At 34.2% G+C, this 24,029-nt stretch overlaps 1 protein-coding gene across 5 annotated transcripts in view; it reads right to left on the bottom strand.

The window, feature by feature from the left end:
- The window catches only part of LOC101899368 (transcription factor E2f1), a 160,949-nt gene that overhangs the window by 16,125 nt on the left and 120,795 nt on the right, over positions 1 to 24,029 (bottom strand). Inside the window, exon 1 of one of the 5 annotated variants that reach the window (XM_011295283.3) lies at positions 15,151 to 15,335. The exons of 2 other annotated variants lie outside the window; for them this stretch is intronic. The gene's annotated coding sequence lies outside the window, so the exon portion shown is untranslated. Of the gene's footprint in view, positions 1 to 12,266; positions 12,631 to 12,726; positions 13,901 to 15,150; positions 15,336 to 24,029 lie in introns of those variants that run through there. 2 more of the 5 variants (XM_011295284.3, XM_059122771.1) reach the window with 2 other exon arrangements.

Raw genomic sequence — 24,029 nt, 5'->3', positions numbered from 1 at the left:
GTGACGGTTTCATTGGCCGTTTGACTACCATTATTCGTGCCAAACAAATCTAAACTTATTCTAAAATTTGATGCTACTTCCGACATTTTTTGCTTTCATTCAAAAACATTTAAAAAAAGTAAAAATTGTGGCGTTTGACTTTGTTGCAGTTTTTTTATCTCACCCTGTATCGTAGTAAATCTATAGCATATTTACATATGTGACACTCTAATTGTTAACTGTTTTTGAAATTATAATATAGCCTTATTAACACGGGACATGTATTCTTAAAAAGACTATTTTTCTTCTGCAATAAATATACCTTTTTTCTCCTACAATCCTGCAACCTATTCTAATTTTTTACAATTATTTTGGGATAGTATACATAAAAAGCCCATTGATTTTTCTCAACATATACATATGTAAATATTACTTTAATTTTGTTTTTTAAGGTTTTTGATTTTTTCAGAAGCCATTCTTCGATATGTTTCCTTTCTAAAATTTACATATGTAGAAAAACTTAAGATTCGTTGGTATTAAAACCCCCGTTAAATAATTTATATAAAATAATAACATATTTCGAATATTAAAAAAAAAACATCGGCAAATTGAATTTATTGGTCTGCGTAATCCCACATGTACTATACATGCCAACAATCCTGTTACGCGTATAACGGCCACTTTACGTTACATTTCACTGTGTAGGCATAACATACTCATTTCACCATACTATTACGGTATAACTTGGAGAGAGAGTAACATTTTCACAAGCATTGAGAGAGAGAGAGCGAATAAACACAGAGAGCAAGAGAACTGTTAACATTGTTGTTTTAGGTGTGGGGGGAGGGAGAATAGAATGTTAACGATAACAGCACTGTCAATAGCACAACTACAAAGGCACATGAAAACATATGGCCCGAGATAAGAAAAACAATAACAAAACACATACACTACAGCTGTTTTGTTTTTGCTGACATTCGCTCTGCTGTTTGCTTGTCTTTGCATGAATTTTATTAACTCGGTGGGGTTTTATGGCGCTCTCCTTAATACTACTGAGTATGACATTGAGGTAATAAAATAAATAAATTACACAAAAAAGCAAAGCAAAATGATTCGATTCTTAAAAGATAAGAAGAAGAACAACCTGGAAGTATTTCCCCCCAAAAAGGAAAAACAAATCGAATCATCAGATAAAAGAAAGAAAGAAACGATGCTGCTGCTGGTGCTACTTAGGAAATAAAAACCAAAAAGAAATGAGTACACAAAATTATATACAACTTACTGTGCTGTGTGTTTGTACATAAGTATATGTATGTACGTCGTTATTGTCAATATTAACAAAATAAAATAGAGCACAAAGAAGTAGTTTTTCAAGATATATTAAAGCAAATACTTTTTTGTTTAGTTTGGCGTCACAGACGCAAACAAGACCTAGGGAATGACAGCTAAGAGTATTAACGGTAAAACATATGATTGATTTTGAGTGTTTAGAGCTACAAAATCACAACGTCATCTATTTAACATCTACTAGATACAAAGGCGGTAGGTGGGGGGCACATAAGATGGGTAGGAAGGTGTTGCCAGGAAAATGTGGTTCGGTTTCAATTTAATTGATAATTATTGAGTTTCTTTCTTTCAGTTGAAGAAAAAGAAGAAACAGCAATGAAAGAAGAATCTTGTTAAAACAGTATTTGATAATTGTTTGAACAAGATTTGTGTTTTTTCCCAACTCTGCAAATGACAACATAATGAGCAAAAGATAAATGAAAGGTTACCAATTTTGCTAGGTTGGCAGCTGGGTAAGAGAAGAAGTCAACTTGAAAGATAACAGTAAAATAGTGTTAAAATGCTAATTGTTTGTTGGAATGTGATGACGACAGTATAATATTTCGTATGAATGACGACCGACGTTTGCTTGATTGTCGTGCCGCCGCCGCTGCTGCTGCTGCTGTGTTTCGTCGTATTGCGGCGGTGTGGTGGTTCACGTTTAATTCCCCTTTCTTATCGTTTTTCGGTCCCCCTTAATGATTTGTTGTTAGTTTTTTCATTCTTATTTGTTTAGCGTTAGTGACACATTATTGTTGTATGACCTAAAAGATACAAACAAAAAACAAGAGAGGAAACACGACGTCGAAATACACCACACTACATATTTGACAGCAGAAAAACGTCAAAGTGTTGCCGAGTGCTTTTTTGGGGTATGGCGGTTTGAATTAATTTTGTTGTTACTTTTCATGGTTTCTTGTACATCTGTAGGTAGGTAGGTATGTCGTAAGATGTGATTTGTTACTTTCATTCTGAAAATAAAAAATCGCTGCACATTTCATTTTGTTTTTTAGTGATTTTTGCAAAAATATTTGCTTTCTCTTTTTTTTTAATTTAATTTTAATTTTTTGATATGCAGATTTTTGGTTTTATACTTATACACCTATTCAATGTTTCGTTTTGCTAACCAATTCGTCGTACGAATGAAATTAAAAGCAAAAATAACAATAACGACAAAAAAAAAACAATATTATTAAGTATTTGCAGAATTAGTATAAATAGCAAAAACGAGGTCGTTTCTGCTTTTGCAACGCAATGCTCTTTTGAGAATTTGGTTTTAGTTGATTGTGCAAAGCGTACATTTCTACATAGAAGAAAAAAAGCAACAACAACGAGAAAAGACAGCAAAGAAACTGAAAAGCCACAAAGGAAGAGGAATTAAATGAACATGTCCCAGAATTTTGACACAATATAAGAAAGTGTTCCGCACTTTTTGGGTTGGCCAAGAAGAAGGCAAATTTAAATAAACATAAATAAAAATATATATATTTAACAATAAAGACGAATGTCTAATGTATGGCCAAGCCACTTGAAGTAACGTTATCATGTCCTATGCATGTGAAACTCCCTTGTGAAATTAAAAGGAAAGAATGATCGATTAAGAAAAGGGTTGCCATATTAAGTCAATGTTTTGCCAATACAACTGTGAATATGAGATTCAATAAATACTTGGTCTGCTCTAGAAACTGCAAGAATCTGCGAGTTTTGCAATTTTTCTTGATATCATAAAGGGGAAATCGGATATCGTTGTAAAAATGTGTAAATTCTTCCTGTTCTTGAACAGACCACTATTGGTAATGAGGACTTAATGTCATATGCGCCTAATTGAGAGCTACACATTGTTCAATGCAATAACCATGGCAATTATATAGTTAAAAGTGCAAAAATGACTATTTAATACTAAACTTCCCCCTACCACTACAGCCCCCTTTTTAACATGCAATCTTTAATTCAAAGTCTACAAATATAAACCCCAATAAAAAGTACTCCCCAGAACATTACTTATAAATCACTCTCACGCGCGCACATTACAACTTGCCGATGAGAAAGAAAAAAAAACCAGCAAAAAACAATGTAAATGGCCAGTTATCATAAAAATATAAATAACTGAAAAAAGGCGCAAAAATGTAATGTTGTTGTTTATACTCCACGGAGTGCAACATTGCGCAAACACTCGCGCTCCCCGTATGCTGGTAGAGCGAGAGAGAGTTTTAATCCAAGAATCAACGAAACAAAAAAATATAAAGAGAAACGCTGTCTGTGTGACTGAATGTTATGCCACGAAATACTACAATGAATAAATGGAAGAGTTGAAATGAAATAAAAAGAAAACAGTTTGGTATAAAAACAACAACAACAGAGTTGACGGTATATGGGGGATAAGAAAATATGTGTAAAAAATATACTAGAATTCTGGAAATACGCTGTTCGGTAACGGCAGACACTGCTACAAAATTGTCGGTGGCATGGATGGGCAACTTTAATGTGCCAGTTATCATGAAGCACAGTGGTTTCCTGGGAAAAATTATTTAACTTTTGAATGGATAATTTATTTGATAGGTAACACAGCCTTCCGACGAATCAATAACTATCAACAGAGTAACAGAGGAATTCAAAGATCAAAATACAACTTTTTTAAATTATTTTTTTTTAATTTTAAATTTTCCATATCTTCCATTCCAATATGTTGTGTTTGTTTTATAAAATGACCTAGTTCAGTAAAACTGAAATTTCACTGAGTAACAACAGAGCATAGTAGAAGAATAAAGGTAGATGCATCAAAGCTTGGGAACATTGATATGTCAAAAATGTTTTCAAATATAAATAGATTTTTATATGCTTTCTTATACGACGTCAATTGGAAGTTATGCGTTTTTCAACATTTTTACAAATTTCAAAAATTTTTCATTCAAATTTTTCTATTACAAAATTGGTTTGACAGTTCATTGTCTTATCACCTGTGCTGATGCGTCTACCTGTATTCTTCTACCATGCAATAGAGTAACTTATTTGGAGTAAACGCTACGGCAATTCATTAAAAAGTTTCATAAAGATAACTCTATCAAAAAAATTGTAACCCAATGAAAAATTGTAACAAAATGGGGAAGAAAATAGAGGACTTTAGGGCCACGCCCTCACCTTTCATCTATTTTTTTTTTTTTGAATTTCTATATATTTATTAACAAATCTCGAATAGCGCTTACGCTTACGGCAAATAAGGTGGCGTTGAACCACAGTGTGATGGTCGAAAAAAGAACAAACACAACAACATGATGGTGTGGAATTTAAAATAGTAAGACAGTTAAATGTTTACAATATTTAATTTGATCAATGTCGGCTTCAAATTAAATGTCTGCCTAAAAATGCCAGGCCTAACTAAATGAGATGTTAAGGCCTGCAAATGTACTCAAATTAAGCTGCCTCACTTGGTACATATTTTTGAGGCAAAAGCAGATCAAAGCTAAAATTGTGACTTCGGCGTGCTGCCACTTGTAGCTAACAACAGTGTTGTATTTTCACGTGTTGTGCAGTCAAAAAAAGGAACATTGTTGTATTTTCACGCCGAAGTCACGATTTAAGTTTTTAATTTATTCTTTAATTCTGTTGAGAGATAATAGTATTTTTTTGTACCAAATTTAGATAAAATTTTGAAGGATTAACAAGGATGGGTTTATACGACACAACTGGTCATATAGGGAAGACGATTGTGTCTTGTAAAGGTGTTGGGGCCATTTCCCAATTTTACTAAGGTTGACCACCACGGGTGTACAAGCCCTGGCCAACCCTTTTATCTATGCTCCACGGCCAATTTTCTCCAACATATAAATGACACAAGTAATATTTTACTTCAACAGCATAATCTAGCTCCAATAATTAGTCGCACTTTTTCCACGGATAATAATCCAATTACCTTTACTTAAGTGTGATTCCAAATATGTTATTCGAAAAGAAAGACTATTTTCCTCATTAAAAATTAATTTATTTATTAATGTTTCAATGAACATTTCTCATCGGTGGCGAAAATGGACTGACTAATTTATAATAAAGTTTTTCTATGTAAACAGTATCTTTTTTTCTTGCACTTATGCTTCTTCTAATTACAATACTGGCTTTAATATTAAATTCTATTTCTTTTAAAGTTCACGATGCTCATTCTCTCTGTTATAGGATTGTTGTTACTATTGCTCTAACCATATTTATGCTTGTGACAACGGCGTTCCTATACAATACTAGTTTTTGTACAATTGACAGAACAAGAGAAAGAGAGCAACAAAGGAGAAAGAATAGCAATGAATAGTGTTTATGTGGGGTATGTTCAGTAAAAGCTACAGTGATGTTCCTGTAGCGTTTCTCATATAAACAAAAGGTATTGGGTGAAAGTTCACCAAGTGTTCAATTAAGGAACTGAACTAGTTCATAACACAGATGACCGGTTAAAGTATTTCTGGAACGGCAGTTGAATGAGCACAAAAAACAAAACAATTAGGCCTGCGATTTAAAATTGTTTAGAATTGCTTGAACAATTATAAGACACTGAAATGAGAAGAAGAAGAGTTGAAATTGATTGCAAGAAGAAATATGTACACATTTTAGGATAAGCAGACACTCCTAATTCCCAACAATGAAGAATAGTTGTTTTGGGATTGACGTTTCTCTTTGTATTTTGACTGCAACGTATGAAAATAAAAAGCGTAATGCATTTTATTGGTCATATGTAAAAAATGAATAAGACGTACAGATTTAAAACTGCTTGTCCAAATATGAATTACCGGAAAATGAAGAAGAAGAACAGTTGTAAGTGATTTCAAGAGAAAAAAAATTGTCCAGCGACAAAAGAACTGTCATAATTTCTCTCTCGAAACGCACCTCTTTTGCAGAACTTTCGTGTTAAAAGACGACTTCCAAGCAGATACGCCTAATGTCTAACAATAAGGAAATGGGTTTTGTTTTGTGTTGTCATTTCCTTTTTTCATTTTTATTCTAACGTATGAAAAAAAAAACTAATGCATTTTACTGGCCATATGTAAAAAGTCACAACAAGTACAGCTTCTTCTAACTTTGACAACTGAAATATGTTATCTACATATATGTATTTCCAAGGTAGCGAACATTGAAAGTCAATCATTAGAAAAATGTATTTTAAGTCAAACAAAAAAATATTTTATTTTTCTAATTATCCCCATTCGGGCCATTTAAAATGGGCGTAGTCTTGTCTTGTTTACAGCCTATTTATGAACCTTGTTACATAACAACGTTATGTTTACAAAACATCAATTAAATCTGGTCTAGGTTAAGTCGAGACGTTTTTTTTTTTAATTATTGTTTTTCATTGAAGATTTTGAAAATGGTTGTTAATTTGGGGGGAGTGACCTCCCAACCTTGGGGTTGTTTTGAGGTGGTAGCATTTATTCGTGTTTTACTAAAAACTTTTGCCCAACTCAATAATGAGTATAGAATAAAAAATTATGTTATGACTAGTTCATATAACGGTATGGTCTTCAGTTCATACTGAAATTTCATAGATATTTTCAAATTCAAAACATCAAAAGCTTAGTATTTTGTAAAAGAACGTTTCATATTGAAATCAGTTAAAGAAGAATAATGTTATTTTAGAATATCATCATCTGATGTAATGTGTGGCCGGATAGCTTCGGGTTACGGAAACTGATAATAGCGATGCTCCAAAGTCAAAGGTTTACAATCAAGAACATAAGGCCAAGTCACAAAGGCATAAATTACTTAAACATGACTAATGGGCTGGCACGACCTAATTCAAATGTAGTTGTTATACTAATTTATTTTCATACTCCCAATCATATTTCTACCATAAATTGTACAGCATTGTAAGCCAAAGTTTCTAACAAATGATTTTTTGAGTCTGGTATTTTAACCCTTAACTACAGACGTCAAATTATACGAACGTTATTACAGACCACCGGTAATTTTTATCGGTTATATAAAACACATATTTAGCAAATATCTTAAAAAATATCTATTCCAAGAACAGAATAAAAAAAAATAAAGAACGACAAAACATGGTCGAAAACATTTTTGAAACCGCATTTTGCATACCATATATGCATTTCATTAAATAATAATCAGTTGTTTTTGATAAGGTTTTCGCCCCGCAGTAGAGTTTTTTCACACGCTTTGCACCCATGAAAAATATGTTTTTTGGGGGAACGATAACACTAAATACGCTGCTGACATGCACGTAATTACAATAACAAAATAAATTGTGTTATCATATTTTTGGGGCTTCTTTAAAGTGGTTGACCTTATAAACCAAATAATGTATACACGCTTCATTTTCGTATATTTTTTAAATGTTCTACCCTGACAGTTCTTCAAAATAAATAAATAAATAAATAAATTACTTTTTTAATTTCATTGAGGGAAAAAAGACTAATACCAAAGGATTATATTTCCCATTTTTGTACGGCAAACAAACACTTTAAAATTACGAATCATCCTCCTCCTCCTTTCTCTTACACTACCACAAAATATGACACGTGAATGAAAGCTTTTCTCATTTGATAAAGAAAAATGTGTAACCTTAAAAGTTATCTCTTAACATTAACATACGTCAAATCGATCATTATAAATCAATTATCATGGTAAGTGTTTCCAATGTAAACGTAATCTTACAATTTTATCAAATTTGACACTCGTCATGCGTGTAAAATTAAGGTGTTCACTTCATTTACTTCATCTTAAAACAGAGACGGGCAAATGTCAGCGTAATTCTCTTTACATACTCAATCATAGCCACTGAAAAACAGTGATGCCAAGTTGGCGTTTTTCCGATACTTGTGGTGATTTTTAAGGGGTAGCGATTTTTATGTCAAATTGTTTATTGTCATCACTTTTAAATCAAACGATGTGTAGTTGATCTGTATGTGTTCGAAAAAATAAAAATATTTTAAAAATACAATACCAGAAATCGATTTGGACACTATAAACAACTCTTAAATTCATAACAAGTAAAAAAACTGTAAGTTCGGTCGTTTAGAACGAATTCGGCAATTTTCAAAAACTTAAAAATTCTGTTAGAATTTTAAAAATACCGAATGTAGCCGTTATATAAGCGTCTATACGACGACATGGACCTGCACAGGCATCTTTTGTCATAAGCCTTTCAATATTCAAATGCGAAACTTGAAAAAAATCGGTGTATAATGAAGCTAAAATCGTTAAAACACCGAATATCGGGAGGTACTGTTATATGGGGGCTATACGAAGACGTGGAACTGCATAGACAATTTTCAGCCATAGGCTGTAGTATCCATTACGAACTTCAAATACCAAATTTGATACAATTCCGGTGAATAGTGTCGCTAAAATCATCAAAATACCGAATATCGGGAGGTACTGTTATATGGTGCTATACCAAAACGTGGACCTACGTGGCCTATCTTCAATACGAAAAGTTCTGGAGACAAAATATATATTGCATACAATTTTATCAATCTACTTCATTTCGTTAGGAAGCTAGAGTCATTTCGACATAGAATTTTACGCTGAAGTTATGCCAACAACGGTTTATTCGCAATATTTTTTCTTACAAGAAATTACGTTAAAATTGTCAATAATCGTTTCTGGCTTTGGAAGTAGTTCAATCATTTTTAAATTGAAATTTAATAATAAAAATGCGACATTTTTTATTTTTAATTATTTTGAAGAATTTGTTTTTTTACTTCATTTTTGCCATTTCTCATTGAGAAACAAAAAAAAAACCAGCGACAAAAATAAACGAAGGAACGAAACCAAACAAATAATAACAAAAAATTACAAAATTAAACTTGAAAAGAATGAAATACAAAACAACAACAAAAATCATTTTTGTCACCACATTATTTAAGGTGGAATCAGTGAGCACTGGTTTTATTTTGTGTTTTGATTTCATTACAATTTCTGCTGTTGTTGTTGTTGCTGTTGGTCCGGCTAGAAGAAGAAAATCAGAGCAAAGTGTATTCTATAAATGTCATTGAACGTTGAAGTATCAGTAAGCAGTAGCAGCAGCAGAAGAACGGCCTAGTATTGGTAGCTAGTAGTACAGTAACTGACAACATTCATCCATCGACGTCGCCGCCGTCACCATCAACAACACAATGAAAATCGTTGCCGCCGCCACAACTGCCGTATAAACCGAATTCACTCAAGTGAACATGTGTGCTGTGTGTTATAGTTAAGAGAAGAAATAAATATGAAAAGGCACGAAAACACTTGAAATGTTATTTACTATTGAATAAGAACAAGAAAGCTACAACAATAACAACAACAAAAACACGATACGTGCATCGAGCTGTAAAATAATTTCATTTATTGTCTGCATGAAAATTGTAACCCGCTCATGAAACGCTTGAAAGGGGACATGAAAAATAAACACTGACCACATCTAGCTGTAACCAACCAGACTCTAGTTTAATGACCTTATAAAGCACAGTTGTATTTATTCTAAACTATGCGGGGTGGTTGGTTCTAAAATAGCATAAAAATGCTAATAAGGTCACAATAACCCATCAATAAACCAAAGAAAGGTCAATAAGGTTGACAGCAATACGTAATGTGATACAACTGATATCAGTGTTCTCACTCTCATGTGATAACGTGAAATATAGCTGACATGGCACCACCACCACCACCAACGTCGTAACGTAGGCGTAACGTGCATGTGTCCAAATGCTGCGAGGGGAATAAATAATTATACTGTAAAGGGAAATTTCATGGTTGACAATACGAACTACGGCTGCTGTCAACTACGAAACCTGCCGGATTGAAGATGCACTTGTTTTACAGTTGTAATCACAAATTGCTACCGCTTTCAATTTATCTACTAAAGTGAGGGAAATAGGAAATTATTTTTACAGGAAGCCTATCTCTAGCTTGAGGTCACATAAAACTTATTTAGATAGCTTTGCGTTGTACGTTTAGATTTTCGAAATCTACTCGATCTCAAATATCAATTCCTAGCCTATACTTCAAATAATATCTGACTGGCATTTGAAATCATGTGAATTTAATAGTCTAACCGTGATCCTATCAATAAATGTTTAGCCCTACTTTAGCTCATTGCTGTGGATATATAGATATTTCAAAATCTACAACACCTTCAGAATTCAGAAAAGGAAAAAGTGTAAAATTTAACAAATGTATGTCTGAGATGCATTTGATATATATTTCCCCAAAAATCATTGTTCAGAGTGCACATAACGGCTGTGGAGGATAAAACTAACAAATCGAAAAACTGCAACCAACTTCAGACTGCTGTCATTTCTGGCCACTCGACCGACAGCTGTTAAAATTATTCCAGTGATAGCTTATTATATTGTTTACAAGCGCAGAATAGCATTTTAGTGAGAATTTTCCAGAAAAAAAAGTTATTCGCGATGGAATTCAAGCGTGATAGTGTGATTTCTTTATATTTGGCTGGAAAACCACAAGTGGCTATCGTTAGAGCAATCTAGCATTTAAATGTGAAAAAATCATTGTGTCTCGTACAATCGCTCGTTACTGTGATGCTGGTAGTGTGGTAGCTGAACATATCGCAATATTGCATTCGGCAAATATTGAAAAAAGAGCTCGGGGTAAAGCCATTGCAGCTCCAAAAAGTGCAAGAACTTACACCGCAACAGAAAAAAAATAGACCCAAAAGAGTGCTTCGCTTTGCGAATGTGGTGAACTGCCGAATTTGGTGTTCTCTGATGAGAAAACATTCGTTCGCCCAGCAGTTTGTAAACAATCAAAATAATTGTGTTTACTTGCCAAAGAGGTCAGCTGAAAATGTGCACCTTCGGTTGGCCACCAAAACTCAAGCGCCGGCCATGGTGATGGTGTGGCCGCCGTAACAGCCAATGGTCGATCTCCGCTCGTATTAATCGACCGTGGCATCAGAATAAATGCCGAATATTATCGCGAAAATATTCTGGAGGATGTATTAAAGCCTTGGGCACGCAAATTTTTTGGCCGCAGACCTTGGACATTCCAACAGGACTCAGCACCATCGCACTCAGCACGCGCCACCCAAGAATGGTTACAAAATGAGGTTGAAGGCCATAATTCGTGCCAAAGGTGACCAATTCAAAGAAATCTAAACTTAAATCAGCGCGAGGCAGAGAGCTGTATTTTATTGCATTCACTGAGTGTTGTGTATATTGAGAACAAGCGTACGTTCTCTAACGCCAACCTGCATTGAAGAGAAGATGGCTCCGAAGGTTTACACCACCTCGAACACCAACGCTCGCATGCTTATCAGAAATATGATCTCTTCTAACATTCCACTTTTCATGTTAATGCAAACTAATTTGATGTGTGGCCAAACCACTTAATGGAAACTAGTGGCACCTTTACCACCGAAGTATGGCATAAAGCATTACTAATACTTGCTCTAGAATTGAATGCAATATTCAGAATCTACAGAACACAAAACTATTCGATTTTTTTCTTATCAATTGCCTTCCGACTGCTATTTATGTTTTCTATGATTAATTATTGGTTTTAAGACAACTAATGATTAGAGACGACATAGTAATTATGGCATAACATCACAGAGCATGTATCATCTTTGCCTTTGTCAATAAAGACTTGAAAATTGAATAGGCTTCATGATACCAAATTTCGATATTGATAACGGGAAGATATTTTTTCGAAGCTTTTTATCAGAGTTTAATTTACTTTAATGGGATTTATCTGAATGTAAGACATATGTAATTGTCACACATTGATAAAAAGTGAGGTGAAGTAAACCTGCTATGGCAAAAATAGCTCAACACAAAAATATTACGGACTGCCGAAATCCGATTGAGGTCATGTTAAACGTCATACGCCCAGCACATCATACACATGTGAATGTAAAAAAATTGCCACCTGAAGTTTAAAGATCTACAACAATAATATGGCAACTATAGAATAGCAAACTTATTGCAAAAACCCAAACGGTATATTTTGTTACGGTACGTTACGTTTAATGGGTGACTAATTTCAAAGAGATGGCGATGAAATGCCAATCACTGTTATCCGGAGGCTCTCTTCGCACACATTTGACAACTGCGGCAAATCAAATGTTGTTCGATTTCTAATGGTTAGGATTGATAATTCTCACAGTTTGTGTCACATTAGATGGAACAGCTGATTTATATACAAACTTTTTTTTTGATTGGTGATTTGTAGTAATTAGATTGAGGTTTTGTGGGTTCACTGATATTTTTTTGTTTTGGTTTAAATGGCATTCCCACACATTTGTTTTTTTTTTTTTGTTCTCGCGTACTGGTTTCTTCTTTTGTCCCGTATTTACTTGCAATACCGCCTCATTAAAGCAGAAGAGCAGGGAGAACAAACAGAAATTTAATAAAACAAATATTTTAATTTGTGTTTTCTTCAAGTCAGCTTACTGCTTACTGGTGTGTGCCCGACACGACATACCTATGCATGTCCGTCCGTTCGAGTGTTCGCCCGTCCATCCCGCACATTCAGCCAGCTAGCCAGCCGTATACCACAAAACAGTTTCGACAAACACCACAGCTTTTTCTTATGCTGTTATTTTTTTAATCGATTAGATTTCTTTCTTCTTCATTTGCTTTTTCGTGTTCACGGCAAGAAATCGAATTGAGTGACGACGGCGGTGGAAGAAGAGCAGCAGCCAGTAAATACAAAAATAATAGTTGTTTTACTAAATCGAATGAAGAAATCCAAAGCCAGTGGGGCTTACAAAAAACACTGCGTCGTCCGTCATATGATATCAATCAATTTTTCTTGGGGTTCGGTGGGGTTCTTGGTGCAGCCTTGTTACTTAATTTCCCATTGAATATTCGTTAGTAATTCATGAAAATCGTTTGGCCGCCATTGTTGATTATATTTTACTCCGATGCGATGTGAATGTTGCTTGCGTTTAGATTTGGTTGGTTTTGTAATGTTGCTTGCTGGTCTGATTCAGAAAAAAAGAAGAAGAAGAATTGTCGTGTCAGCCAGTTTTTGGGTTTGTTTGCTTTTTTTATATTTCCAGAATAAAATGCGACGAACGCCGATTGTAGGAACACAGTTGAAAATGTTGCGGCGCACTTGGAGAGCACGTAGTCTCCACCATCTAGCTCTTTGTCACTACTTTCTGTTCGAAGAACTCCGCCTCTGCTTAGTTGTAGTAACAACAACAACAGCAGCAATGAAAACAAAACAACAAATATTTTTTTCTGTTGTTGACGGTGCGTCAGAATGTATCTATGCTGGCTGGCTGGCTGGCAATGTGATGAGCTGTGAGCAGCACTTCGATGGATGTTGATGATGACGTAGACACTGAATTGAGTGTTGTATTGAGAATACCAACAGCGTTTTGTTTTCCTTAAAATTTATAAGTATAGGTATAAAAATTCTTGAAATAATTTTAACCCAAATCATTTGCATAGCCGTGAATATTGGTATTCAAACCTGGCAAACCACCTTCAATTTGTCGGGCGGACTCTACTAGAAAACGGCATCCAAAGAACCTTCATCATTTGTTTCAATAAAACATTTAACAGCTGTCTTATCTTATTGGGAGCAGAGAGTAACTGAGAGATGACACATTGTACTGTTATAGAGTAATAGACGGCTCATACATATCCCACCACCACTGCAGTCCACTTACTCTCCCCCCTTTAATAATAGAAAATAACAGATATAATTGACGCCGCCGCTGCCACCGTTGTCGTCGTCGTCGTCGTTGTTGCCTCGGCCGCCAACATTTGTTGTTGCAGTTGGGAGAAGATTTTCTGGTTAGTTGGTTAAGGGGTTGTGTTAATAGGCATTGGCGTGGCTGAGGTTTGTATTTCTTTTGCTTTTGAGCATTGTTGTTGTTGTGTTTGCACCTTCTAATTTTTTTTCTTCAACTGGCTACCAATTTTTGTTTGTTGTTGTTGCTGTTTTTATTCAACGAAACTTTTTGTTACTATTTTATGTATACAACACACACGCCTCATGGCTAATACCAGATTATGCCAAATATGACGTTTTCATTCACGGTACTGTCTTCTTCATCATTACACTGCAGCGGGCAGCATAACGAGCTTTGGATACGTAATATCTGTGTATGTTGGAACTCACAGAAAGATATTGAAAGGGTCCCCCTCCCTCACACAATTGGGCACAATTTGTTAATTAGAAAATGGAGGGTGAGCCCGTGGTTGATACTTTAAACAGGGGGATCTTCAAGTATTGTTACTGCATTTATTTCAGATTTTTTATGGATTTTATTTTTAACACTGTTTTTCCTACACCGAATAATGAATCAATTTCATTTCATTTAATTTGTTTTCGGAGCAAAAGTATCCGATACACTCACGCACATTCTCCAAACGAAATGAATGAAAAAAATCAAGGAGAAATCAGAAAGCAAAAATGCGGAGACAATATTAAAAGCGATAATGTTTGATGACGATGACGGCGTATTTAGCAAAGACACGACCAACCGCGACCAAGCGACCGACCGGTAGAAGAAAAAATGATTTTTTCTTTGCTTTTTGAAACGAAGGCAACGATGTTTGAGCACTTTGATAGGTTGTTATTGTTGTACCTTTTTTGTTTTATCTAGATACTATTTTAAGGCCGGTTTCTTTTTATAGATTTTTCAACGAAGCATTCCGAATTCTTGGCATTTTTTTTCTTTTTTTTATTCAAAAATTACTTTGGAAATAAGAACCTTTTTCTTGGTTGGGGATATTTTACAATAAATATTATTTCCTTAATGGAATGGTGAAGAAAATTTCACGCGCGTTTCCACATTTTTTCTTTTGCTCATATTATACAACTCCACATTATCAATTAAATTAAACAACAATGCAAATTATACAAATCTTCAATTTGTACGAAACGTACCACATTCATATAAGAAGAAACAAAATCAAAATGAATTAAAAACACAAAAAAGGTTCGATTTGTCGTCGTTCACACAATCCCAAAGTATTATAAAAAAATTGTATATTTGTCGATATTTCTTTTTAGTTTTCTTTCAATTTATTTTTTTTTTTGTTTTCTACTTCAAACAGACATTTACACAGACAACCATTGATGAGTGTAGCAAACGAAGCACTGAATGTTCGAATACCGGGAGAAAAGCCAACAAGTTAAAAAAGAAATCCCCTCGCACAAACAAATCAAGCGGCAACACCATGTGAGAGTTGGTTGGGCAAGGTTCTCTCACACACATGTGGCTGGTCTGCTCTCAGTCAGCCAGTAAGAGAAAGAGAAACAGAGTAAAAATGCCCAGAGCACAGTGATAAACAATCAACAACAACGGCAGTCCCCCCATAACACAACAACACTTTATACACGCACACAATTTCAATGGGAGAACTAAACGCGGGAGAAAATCCCCAATGCAACCCCACACCAAGAGAGTCACTGTAAAACAAAGGAGAGGGTAATGTTAAGAGAAATAATAATGTATTTTTTTTGGAATAATTTTAATTAGATATTTTATAAATTCATTTAGCAAAGAAAATACAATTTATAATTTCCAATAGGGAAAACCCGCAAAGCGGCACGTTATTGAATCGAAAATTAAACGATTAAGCAAATGTAATCAAGTAATCTTGTTAACCCGAATAATTTGGAATTACCCTAAAAAAATTGTTCTTTTTTCTTCTTTCGCCTCACATGTGTTACTAATGTTGGAGTTCGTTTTTGGTTTTCTTTTAGTCCCCCACACACATTTTTTGTTCTTCCTATAAAGTTGATGTGTTTGTTGTTTACTGTGACTCTTGGGACAATCTTAATGAGAATCACCATGGTTTGAACAGTGTGGGCTTAATGCATTATAACGGTGTAGCGGTTGAATCAAAATATACAAACGAGAATCATTAAAATATTCGGACAGAAAAAACACAGCTGTATTGGCAATAAGTGAACTATATCCGAAGGGGAAAGCTGTTGAAAAGCAATTTTCAATTACAAAAATCTATTTTGACAACTCGTCTGATGCAGAACGAGAATGTAGACCTGAGTAAGAGTCAACTTCCGGATTTTTTATCTTCCACAGCAAATCTGATTTGTTGGTTATCAGCCTAAAGTAATGTAATTTATTTTGTTACTCCAAAAGTAGTACTAATCCTACACATTTACGTAAATACATGACGTCTTTCGTGCATGTCAATTTAACTTTGTAGAAGTGAAATTTTTTGGGTTTATATATTTCGTAATATTCTTCCCGACAAAATATTGCATATCAACAGGACCTTCTTCTTAGAGACTTGTAAATACACAGGATAGGAAATTTGAAAAATCTTAGCAGTGTTATGATTCCCAAACGACATAGTTCAAATCAACGATTCATTGAAAAGAGCGTGTGAACCAGCTGCGTCAAAATCATTCATTTTTAACTGATATACGAGTAATCGAAAAATCAACCGACCGGCTGTCGAGTGAGCTTACCGAAACGAAGAGACAACATATTAGAGAGAACAAAAGGAATCGGCTCTTACAATTATACAAGAACCAAAATAAGCAGCTTTGAACGAATTTGAGCTGTGGAAGATAAGCAATGAACTAGTTTATCTTTCGTACTGTTGTTCAACCAGCAGTGATGAATGGAGTTACAATGCAGTTAGTTGTATAACAATGTTACTTTTACGCAGAGCTCTGAAAATCTGGCTCGAATTCGACTGAAGTGGTTTGGAAATTTTCAATAAATAAACGTTCTGTCATAGGCCAATTACAACGTTGCGAAACATCAAAATACCGAATATAAGGAGGTACCATTATAAGGGGTCTATACCTAAACATGGACCTGCACAGACAATTTTCTGTCATAGGCTGTATTATCCATTCCGAACTTCAAATGTCAACTATCCATTACGAACTCTAAATACCAAATTTGAAACAATTCCGCTGAAAAATGTCGCTAAAATCATCAAAATACCGAATATCGGGAGTTACCGTTATATGGGGGTTATACGAAGACGTGAATCTGTACCGACAATTTTCTGTCATGGGCTGTAATATCCATAATTCAAATACCAAATTTGAAACAAAGTACCGAATATCAGGAGGTGCCGTTATATCAGATACAAAATTTGAAAGAATTCCGGTGAATAATGCCGCTAAAATCATCAAAATACCGAATATCAGGAGGTACCGTTATATGGGGGCTATACCAAAACGTGGACCTACATGTCCCATTTTCAATTACAAAAGTCCTGCAGACATAACATACATTTGAGTAAAATTTTATCAATCTACTTCAATTCGTTCGGAAGCCATAGAATTTTATGCTGATCAAGAATATATATACTTGTGGGGTCTAAAATGTATATTTTGAAGTTAATATACCCTCCATACTCAACCATATGATTTGGCTGAAAGCTATTATGAAATTATATTTTCTAAACTATATCATAGTTTAGTAGAATTAAGAAAAAGGACAATGCACATTGATCTCCTTAATAGTTTGGTTTCTAGAATTTTCCTGAATGGTTAACATTCTGAATTTTAAAGGTTACCATCTAACATTGATATCTTTGCTGTCTTTTCCTCCCGGCCCACATTGTTTTTTTTACTACTTTCGCCAAAAAATTCAAGGAGGGAAATTTAAGGTAAGAACAAACAAATTTGATGTGTTGCCATGGGGTTTAATAGATATAATTGTGTTCACACAAGGAATGGAAAATGATAATCTCTCAAAATCTTTTATTTAAAAATGAACTTTTTCACGGCAAAAATATTGTTGTCTCTATTAAAAATCCAACTACGTTCCTACCGATGGTGGAAAAATATGCTAAATTGTATATCTCATTTTACTCCCTAGGGAAAAGGAAAACCACCTTTAAAATTCAAGACCAATTTTATTCAAAGCCTAAACTCAATCAAAATGTTTTTTTTTTTTTTGTACAACTCACAATCCCGTTAAACGACTCTAATACTGAAGCGCATACTGTATTTCATTTGTGAAAGCAAGCAATGTGTTGGTGCACTCAATAATCAAAATGCGAGAATGAGCATAGCTAAACGAGAGAGAGAGAGAGCACAAAACAGCAAAAGCAATAATACCGAAAATACATACATGTGAGAACCATCTATATGCTAAACAGTACACAAGGGTAAAATATTAAAATTTTAAAAGGGAATTTGTTAATAATAAAAACCAATAGTAACTTAACATACTATTCGTGTATATTTTTGATATGGGGGTAGATAAATTCCGGCAATGGGTACAAATTTCGATTGGAAGCTATCGGCTATTGCTCGGTTGTGTGTTTCAAAGTCAAATGAAAACTGAAAAGATCTTTGAGACTCGAGTGCAATTCCAAACATGACGCCCTTATTGAGTTTTTGTTTGCGCTATTTATTAATTTACTGATGTTGATTATAATACACCCGCTCCAGCAACATCCATGCCATTGTCCGCCTCGGCCTCGGCCTCGTCGTCGTCATAGTCGTCACATGCAATTCAATTGTGAATCATTCGTTATTCATTATCATCAATGGAATTGTGTAATTTTGTTTTTAGTCTTTAGGAAAATTACCATGTTTATCAAAAGCAAAGAAACTTTGGAAAACATTTAACTAGAATAGAAAGTGGAATTGGGTAGTAAAGAAATTCAGGTTTGTCGCTTCTTGTTTTACATTGTTCACACTGCCCATGCCACAGAACAATGTCGAATATTTGCTGTTTGCCTCAGTTGATGAATAGTGGTTACGTTAAGTAATTATAGCGGCAAATATGTCAACAACAACAACAATTACAAATAAGTCTTGCTAATTTCATTTAAATAATAAAAACAAAAGCCCTCGCTTGTTTAACACGAAACTAAAACGAAGGTAGCCGCCACAAACGACCGCATTCTACACACAATCTTGTAGTAAACAAGTTTTCTTCTTCCAGAGGAGGAATGACACCGCAACACAGAGCAGTAGTCGCAAACGGAGAAGAAGCTAAGGCACAGCAAAACCCCAAGCAAATTACTTGTAAATTAAAACAAAACACAATTCAGAAAGAAAAAAAACGCTCAAAAGAACACCAACCAAATAATACCCCAAGACGGCTTGTACTAAAAAAAAGCAAACACAGCCAACAAATAATTTTTAAACACTTCACTTCTACTCAAAAGTAAAAGCACCAAGCAAAAACAAAATACCTTTGTGTCTGTGTGTGCGTGTTGCTTCGTTTATTTTTATTTGTTTGGCAAAAAACGGCAATGCCATATGCCGCCGCTGCTGCTGCCGCTTAGTTGATCGGCGAAAAACAAAACAGGAAACCGAATATAAACGAATCGGCATGGAACACCAAAAACAGTATTCACCACACATACACACATTTGCCGCTCACTTCACTCAGCGGAAAAATACAAAAGCAAAACTACAATCAAATATTGTCTCCTTATTATTGTTGTGTTGACACGCAGAGAGTCAGTACGGGAGAGAGAAAGAGAGCTATAGATAATGAGAAGGGGAAACAATTTATGCTTCCACCAAAAAAACAAAAGAAAATACCAAGAGAGTGAGAGCTAAAACATTAACGGAAGTGACGTATTATTTTATTTGCTCTACTTTTCGTTGTTGTTTATTTTTTCTTGTATTTTGCCAAACATATGTTATAATACAATCTCAGGGCATACACATGATGGTGTGAGTGAGTGTGTGTGTAAGTGATTGCGTGCAGCATATTTTTGTGGGGTAGGGAGAGACAATTGCTTTTGGTGGGTGTCAATTTCCAAATGCTGCTGTGTGATAGTTGCAAAACATCAAGCAAAGGTAAACAAATGCCAACATTTTGACAATGTTGTCAAATTGACAGCGGCAAGTGGCAGTGTTGCCATGTGAACATCCTTTTGAATGAATTATTATAACTTGAAGTTTTTAATATTTTTAATTGTTTTTAGATTATTATTAGATTTAAACGTATCTGCATTTTATTTTTTTTAAACATAAACTAATTTTAGGTAACTTGTGACAATGTACCATGGTGCGTATGATGTATGTATGTCACTCATACTCAAGATAGGGCCAGAATATTTTGCATGACACGTTTTTTTAGAGGTAATAGACGACATCATATGATCATGTCACCTGGCCACACATCAAATTCCATTGTTTACATTTTATCAAAAAGGTAAATTTAGATGTTATAATAACTATGTATTTGTTAATGTATAAAAAAGGAAATAATCTGGTAATCTTATTTACTTTAAATGGGTCATACCAGTGAAATTTGGTTTTCAAGGCAATAAAAATTAAATATTGCTAAATTTCAAAATATATCGATTACAAAACATGTTAGGCCCTATGTTTTGAACGTTCAATGAATTTTGGAAAAACCAATGCACACGATTTTAAAGGAGAAAAAAAGGTTATAATTTTCAAAATTCACGAATCATAGCAAAACTTTAACAATACAGGGTGATATGAAAAGTCTGCAACCAACTTCAGCAACATCAGCAGAAATGGTTCGAAAAGTAAAGAAGTGACTTGATCGAAACCCGCGTCGCAGTGACCGAAAAATGGCCAATATGGAAATATTCCATTCGGCATATATTGAAAAAGGAGCACGGAGTAAAGCCATTGAAATTCCAAAAAGTGCTAGAACTTACACCGCAACAGAAAGAAAATAGATTCAAAAGAGTTAAAGAGTTGCTTCGCTTGGCCGAAAGTGGTGAACTGCCGATTTTTTTTCAAATGAAAAGACATTCGTCGTCCAGCAGTTTGTAAACAAACAAAATGATCGTCTTTATTTGCCAAAGAGGTCAGCTAAAAATGTACACCTTCGGTTGGCCACCAGAACTCAAGCGCCGGCCATGGTGAAGGTGTGGCCGCCATAACATTGCTCTGCGCTCGTATCAATCGACCGTGACATCAGGATAAATGCCGTGGCATCAGAATAAAGCCTTGGGCGCGCAAACATTTTGGCCGCAGACCTTGGACTCAGCCCCCACCAGGACTCAGCACCATTGCACTCAGCACGCGCCACCGAAGAATGGTTACAAAATGGTGTTCCTCGCTTCATTTTCAACGCACAATGGCCACCAAAATCTCCGGATACCAATCCGTTAGACAATCGTGTCTGGAGTATTTTGGAAAGCAAGGTTCTCACTAAAAAATACCAAAGTGTCGATCACCTCAAGCAAGCGTTTCGCCGGGAATAGTCTAAAATACCGCAGAGCATCATTAGAGCAGCGTTTGAAGGCTATAATTCGTGCCAAAGGTGAACATTTCGAACAAATCTAAACTTATTTAAAAATTTGATGCTATTTCCCACATCTTTTGCTTCCATTGAAAACGAGTTTTTAACGACATTTTACAAAAAGGTCCAAATAGATCCTTAAGTTGACTCGCTTTAGGGTTAAAAATTTTGACTAAAGTATTCTTAAAATCCATGGATTCCGGGTAGTCTTAATCTGAAAAACTGTGGAAGAGAGGGAAACATACATCTATGTTTGATTACTTTGTGTGTCCTCGTTTTTTAGCTCTACTTTCATAATCTGCTGGATTTTTAGCTGCAGTTACTTCTTGTGCTGCACAGTGTGATTTTTATTTGATAAATGATAAGTTCAAGTTTGTTGGAAAAGGGTTGCCATATTCGATGTAGCAAATGAGTCTACCTCTATTGTTTTAGCATGGCTTTCTATAAATAAAATAAATACCTGCCTTAGGATTTTTGAAACTAAAGCCATTTTCAAGGTCCTATGTGAAACTGGTTCTAGCATGAGTCATCTTTTTAAAGATGAGATGAGAGCGTTTTATATTTGAAAGACCTGTCATCAACATACTATAGAAGAAAGGCATTCCAAAGGTCTTAAATTATTATTATACAATTATTTTGTCTTTGAATATTTTTCCGAAGGATTTCAAATTAAAGATTTTCTCATTTTCAAAAATTTTTTTAAGTTTTTCATTTTCTCGAAATGATCAAAAAAAAAAAAAAAAAAAATACAGAATCGTTAATGAAAAAATTTCACCAAAAAAAGAAAATAAATAAATAAAAAAGCACGCCATCGATTTCATGTTAATATAATTCATAGGAAACTTTTCAATAATCGTTAATATTGAAGAAGAAGAAACGCAACAACAAAAACTCGATTGCTTTAATCTGTGAATTTTTTTTTTGTTTGGTTTGCTATGCTCACTCACTCCCAAGTTTAATAAACTCTTGTTCACACACATCACCCCTTTATTGTAAAGAGTTTAAAAAATACCAAAAAAAAATTGAATATTTCACATGCTTTGGGTTTGAGTGGCTTTTTTGTTTAGCTGTTGTTTTATTTTTTTGTCTAACAGACAGCGTGAGTAACAGATAAATTAACAAAAAAAAAAAAAAAAAAAAGCTCAGGGTGATTTTTTTCTACCCATTTTTTTGTGTGTGCCGCTGACATTATCCTTAAGAGGGTAAAAAAATCCTTAAAGAATATTTGCTTCTGCTTACAAAGGCATAAGAAACTTCTCACGAATCCCAGCCAACAAAAACAATTCATTTGTTATGTGAAAAATCATTAAACAAACAAAAACTCATATATACATATTTTTCTGCTTTTCGCTAATTATTTATTATCTAAATAATGCAGGTTTTATATACGGTTAATAAATTGTGGTTTTTTGATTAAGATCTAATGAATTATTGCATATATATTTTTTCTTGGTATAAACGCTGCAGATTAGATTATGACAGTTTATTTTTTGATTTCTCGTTTGCGAAAATAAGAGAGAGAGAGAGGGGAAAAATGTCTACTCCATCCCGTTATCTCATTATCAATGCTGTCATAGATTTACATGTTATGCATTTGATTTGTTCAATGTTGTAAAGTTATCAGGCCACATATCAATTCCGGAAAATTGTTATCAATCTTTATGTTTTAGAAATTATATTAGCATTTTTATTTTATGTCGGTGAAAGATAGTGCAGAGGGAAGAGGATACATTCAAACTAATATATGTTCAATTCGATTGCATATATATGAAATAAATCTCATAAATCAGGATAATGACGCAAAAACGCTCTAATGTAAACATAATATAAGAAAATTTGTAGTAAACTTGAACTAATCTTTTCTCAGCTTTTAAGAGAGAGCAAGAGAGAATAAACTCCAAACATATTAATGCACGTTTACTTGACTTATTGTAAAGGTATCTGGCCACATGTCATGAATAAAACGTAAACGCTATTTTAATTTTCCAGCAGCATAGGAAATTCTTTAAAAAAAGAAGAAAGAAAAGTACAAGAATAAACTATCTAGAAGGTATTGTAACAAAAGAGACATTTCAAAACTAATATAGGTTAACAAGATTTATTCTAAAGGTATCTGGCCATATGTCTAATCTTAAAACAAATGTTATGTCAATTATCATGACTAAAAAGTAAACGATTAAATTATTTTTTTTAGAAAACACAAGAGATATTTCAAAAGTAATATAGGTTACACGGCATATTGAGCATTCTTAAGGTATCTGGCCATATGTACAACCATTAGGAACCAATGATTTAGAAAGTAAATTTATGGCCGTGCAAGGTAACCGTAAAATGTTTGAGAACTCCACTCAATTTAGTAACTGCGAAAGTTGCAAACAATAAAAGCATTATCTACCACGATGTTGTAAAGAGAGAAAGTTATGTTAATTTTTTTGTAAACTTCCAAGAATTTAAAATATATAAATTTTAGGGTTGGAAAACACACATAAAATATTTAATATTTTCTTTTAACTACCGTTTGTTTTCTCAAACCGTGTAAAAAAGCTTTAACACTTATGTTTATTATTTGTAGGCTCATTTT

This window comes from Musca domestica, unplaced genomic scaffold (assembly GCF_030504385.1).
Source record: "Musca domestica strain aabys unplaced genomic scaffold, Musca_domestica.polishedcontigs.V.1.1 21, whole genome shotgun sequence".
NCBI classification, from domain to species: domain Eukaryota; kingdom Metazoa; phylum Arthropoda; class Insecta; order Diptera; family Muscidae; genus Musca; species Musca domestica.
This window is presented reverse-complemented; position numbering and strand designations above follow the sequence as displayed.